Genomic DNA, 4,612 nt, shown 5'->3' with positions numbered 1-4,612 from the left:
TGGAGGGTGGGATGTGGGGATGGGATATAGGGCTAGGGGACTGGACAGTGGGATATGGGGAGGGGATATAGGGCTAGGGGGCTGGAGGGTGGGATGTGGGGCTGGGAGCTGGAGGGTGGGATATAGGGCTGGGATATAGGGTTAGGGGCTGGAGGGTGGGATAAGGAGCTGGGATGTAGGCTAGAGGAGTGGGAGAGGGGGGAGCTGGAGGATGGGATGTGGGGATGGGATGTGGGAATGGGAGTTAGAGGATGGGATATGGAACTGGAATGTGAGGGTTGGAGGGTGGGATATAGGGATGGGGCACTGGAGGATGGGATGTGGGGCTAGAGGATGGGATATGGGGATGGGATGTGGGAATGGGGGTTGGAGGGTGGGATATGAAGCTGGGATAAAGGGCTAGGGGGTTGGAGGATGAGATATGGGAATGGGATGTGGGGAGGGGGAGCGGGGGAATAGGGGGATGGGATATAGGGCTAGGAGGCTGGAGAGTGGGATGTAGGACAGGGGGGCTTGGACGGTAGGGTATAGGATAGGATGTGGGGTGGGATATAGGGCTGGAGGCTTGGAGGGTGGGATATGGGGCTGGGATATAGGGCTGAGGGGCTGGAACATGGGATATAGAGCTGGAATGTGTGTGGGGGGCTTGGAGGGGGAGATATGGGCTAGGATGTGGGGTTAGGAGGTGGAGTCGGATATGGGGCTGGGATGTGGGGCAGCAGGGTTGGAGGGTGGGATATGGGGTTGGAGAATGGGATATGGGGCTGGGATGTGGTTGGGGAGAGGGGATTGGGGGCAAGGACTGACATGGGGGAACGAGTGGCATTAGGGGATAGAGGGATATGGGGGCAGGGGATGGTAATGGAGCGGGATATGGGGCCTGGGGGATTGGGGCAGGGGTGGGATGGGGAGACGGGAGTGACATTAGGGGCTGGGGTGGGATATGGGGCTGGGAGCTCAAGGGCTGGGGAGGCTGGGAGTGGGATTAGGGGTGGGATATGAGGCTGAGGGATTAGGCTGGAACCTGGACCTGGGTGTTTAGGGCCAAGACCCAGGATCGGGAATGGGGGATTAGGGCCGTTAAATGGGATTTGGRGCTGGGGGGATTTTGGTTGAGGCTGGATTTGGGATTTTAGGGCTGGGACATGGGATTGAGGGCTGGGAAATTAGGGTCAAAACGTGGGATTTGGGGCTGGGGTACTAGGGATGAATGAATAAACGGTGAGGGAATTGGGGCAGGAAATGGGATGTGGGGATGGGGTTTTAGGGGTAGATTTTGGGATTTGGGGCTGAGAGATTGGGGATTTGGGGAGGGGGGATTAGGGCCAGGACACAGGGGACTAGGGGAGTAGGGATACAGGGTGAGATATAAGGCTGGGATCTCAGGACCAGGCCATGAGAATTCCGGGGGGATTCAGGCTGGGACATGGGATTACATGGGAGAGATTCCGGGCAGGCARTGGGATTGGGGACAGGAGGTCTGGGAAGCAGGACCCTATGCGGGAACAGGCACCCAAGGACAAGGGAACAGGGACAGGGAACAGCCGGCRGCCTCCCCAAACTTCCGCTTTTCCTTGCTCCTTATCGGGAACGTCGCCATCTGGACAGGAGCGGCCGCCGGACTCTGACACGGAGAGAGCCTGGGAAAAGAAAACACCGTCCGGATCCGGGCACGTTTCCACACACGGCCACGGCGAGGAGGAGGATGGAGGTTCCTAAGGGCTCCCGGGGCTTTCTCCCCATTCCCGGCCGCGGGAAGAAGGACATTGTCCCCTCTGGAAGCCTTAAGGTGAAGGAAACGGGAGCTTTAATGGCAGGAAAAGGGCCAGGAAGGAGTCGGGCAGTGGAGCAGGTGCCCGGCCGGAGCTGCCAAAGGGGCTGACGCTCCTGCCAGGCCCCTGAGCGAATTCCTGTGGATTTTGGCACGGATGCGGGATGTCGTAGAGAGGCTGACGTGGGAAGAGCCAGCGCCAGGACCTGGGCTGACCCCCTGTCCCCGTTTTTGGGGCAAAATCCATAGGTTTTGGGAGCTAAGTGAGCGGGGAAATGATCCCACTTAGCCGCGTTGGTGCTGAGCTGAGCACTGTTTTTTTGGAATTTCATGGATTATTGGACACCTTTGGCAGCCCGAGCAGCTCCCGTTCCCCCCCCATCCCTGGGAATATCCATCGGCTCCAAGTGACGGACGGGAAATGAAGGAGGAAGCGCAGGTGTCGGGCTGGAAGTCGTTGCGGAAGCTCCCGGCCGTGCCTGGGGACACGGGATGGATCCCGCGCACGTTCCCGGTCCTCCCATGACCCCGGCAACCCACCCGTCCTTCACTAAAATCCTCCTTTTTTCCCTCATTTAGGTGCTGCKAATTACCTCCTCTGAGCGTAAAGCAGGTCTGCGTGGGATCAGAAAGATCTCGTGCCGTTTTCCATAAAAGAAATCCCTCCATTTGGAAGAAAACTCTTTTTTGGGGTTAAAATGAGTGTGCAATGCCAAGACGTGCCCAATGCAAAACACTGCAAAACAATGCAAAAAAGCTGCATTTTCCAGCCAAAAAGCTGCATTTTCCAGCGCCCGGACACGTCAGCCAAGGTCGGAAAGCCAAGAGCAGGAAGCTTAAAGGAGGAAAACACAAGGTGAGTGGGACAAAAAGGATGAGTTATGGGTTCAGACCCGCATCCTTCTCCCATAAATCACATTTATGGGGAGCAAAATATCCCCGTGCCGGATATTCCTTGGAGAGGAAGGAATATTTGGCCCTGGAAATATTTTCGGAAGGAAATGGAGGTATCAGTAAATAAGATGAAGCCAATGGCAAATAYGGGGCTCAACGTGGGGCTTCCTGGGGCTGTTTTGGGGGGAGGCTGGCGGCAGTCGCCTCTTTTGGGATGGGACAACGTGAAGTGCACATTTCTACAGCAATTTTTAAGCTTTTTGGGTATCTACCTGTTCTTCAAAAATGGATCTTAACATAAGCACAAAAAATAAAAAAAAATTATCTCTAGCTGAACCATTAGCCGATGTAACTCTGCTTTTTGCCAGCAATTTTGGTCTAGTTCTTGGCCTTTCTTGCGCTAATTCTGTCCCCTTGCAAGGCTAGCGGCATATTCATTCCTGTTGCTTTGATGATCCCAACTTTTCCTGTTATTTTTATGTATATTTAAGTGGGAAACGATGGATCTGAGTCACCCAGCACACCGGTTTGCTACTGGAAGGACCCCATTAACTCTAGTTATCCTTAATTCATTCCTGGAGTAAGAAAGGAGGAAGCCTGAGAAACTCCAAAATGAGAGAGTTGCCAGAAACTAAAAGAAATTTAGACTAAATTAACTGTATTTGGTACGGGGATCCCTCAGCCCCCAGTCATATAGCATTAATTAAAACTTATTATTAAGAATTAACTCCTTTCACTCAAAGTTAGATGTTTGCTAGCTATCTACAGTGAGTTTCCAGGGTTTTTTACCCATTTTTTTTGTTTGTTTTCACAAACACATTGTGAAATGACTGTTGGGATGAGTCCTCAGGCTCTGCTTGTGCTGGTGGTTTGGGCTGTCAGTGCAAGTTGTTATTAACAAGAGATGGTTGAAAAAAATCTTCATATATTTGAGAATAAAGATCAGGAGTTGGGAGATATTTTCTCCATAAAGTTCACAAATGCATGGGCCAATGTTGGTCCTTCTCCTTCCCCAACTATTATCTAATAAATGACCTTAGGGACATCTCATAACTTATCCGGGGACCCCAAGGATCCATCTTCATGGTGCAATTTTAGGAGCTTAAGTSATTCTGCCAATGACTTCATCACATCTCCATTTATTTTACTTCTAAAAGGAAAAAAAAAAACCAAAAAAGTAAAAGGAGGACATTAATATCACACTGTTCTGTGCTCAGATTGCACATTGGAATTTTCATATCTTTGCTTATCAGCCACTGTTTCAAGCTCCRTGGGGCAGTAGTGTTTTTGCTCAAGGACTTATTTCATGAGATAAAACTACTTAGTAATATATATGTTTTATTTTACCAGTGCCCCAAATTTCCTGAGATCTCAGGAAACTCACTCAAAACCAAATTTAAGCAAAACAGTAACATTTCAGTGACCCCTGCAATGGAGGGGAGCCCCTTTTTGAGCCATAAAAGGGTTATTTTCAGCTCGGGGCCGAGACTCATCTGAAAATGCTGGGRCAGAGGAAATACGCACCATTTCCCGGGCACAAACAGGGGTCACAGCAGCACCAGGTGCCACAGAATTATGTATTTTGCACTGCAAAAAATAAAAATGTAGAAAAAGTAACATTAAAACAAGCTGCCAAGGGGGTGAGGGAATRGCCTGGGGCCGTGCTGCAGACTTGCAAGGGTAAAAAGGAAACATATAAAGTAAAATTAATAATAAAATTGTTGGGAATGGGGCTGAGGACTGTGCAAAGACTGTCACATGAGCATTCCCATGTTGTTTTACCTGGAGAAAAAGAGAAAAAAAAAAGAAAAAAAAAGAAAAAAGGGAAAAAAAGGAAAAAAAAAGAAAAAGGAAAAAGGGGAAAAGGAAAAAAGGGGAAAAGGAAAAAAGGGGAAAAGGAAAAAAGGGGAAAAGGAAAAAAGGGGAAAAGGAAAAAAGGGGAAAAGG

This window comes from Nothoprocta perdicaria, unplaced genomic scaffold (assembly GCF_003342845.1).
Source record: "Nothoprocta perdicaria isolate Ctin4 unplaced genomic scaffold, notPer1 scaffold_288, whole genome shotgun sequence".
Lineage (NCBI taxonomy): Eukaryota > Metazoa > Chordata > Aves > Tinamiformes > Tinamidae > Nothoprocta > Nothoprocta perdicaria.
Note: the sequence above shows the minus strand (reverse complement) of the source record.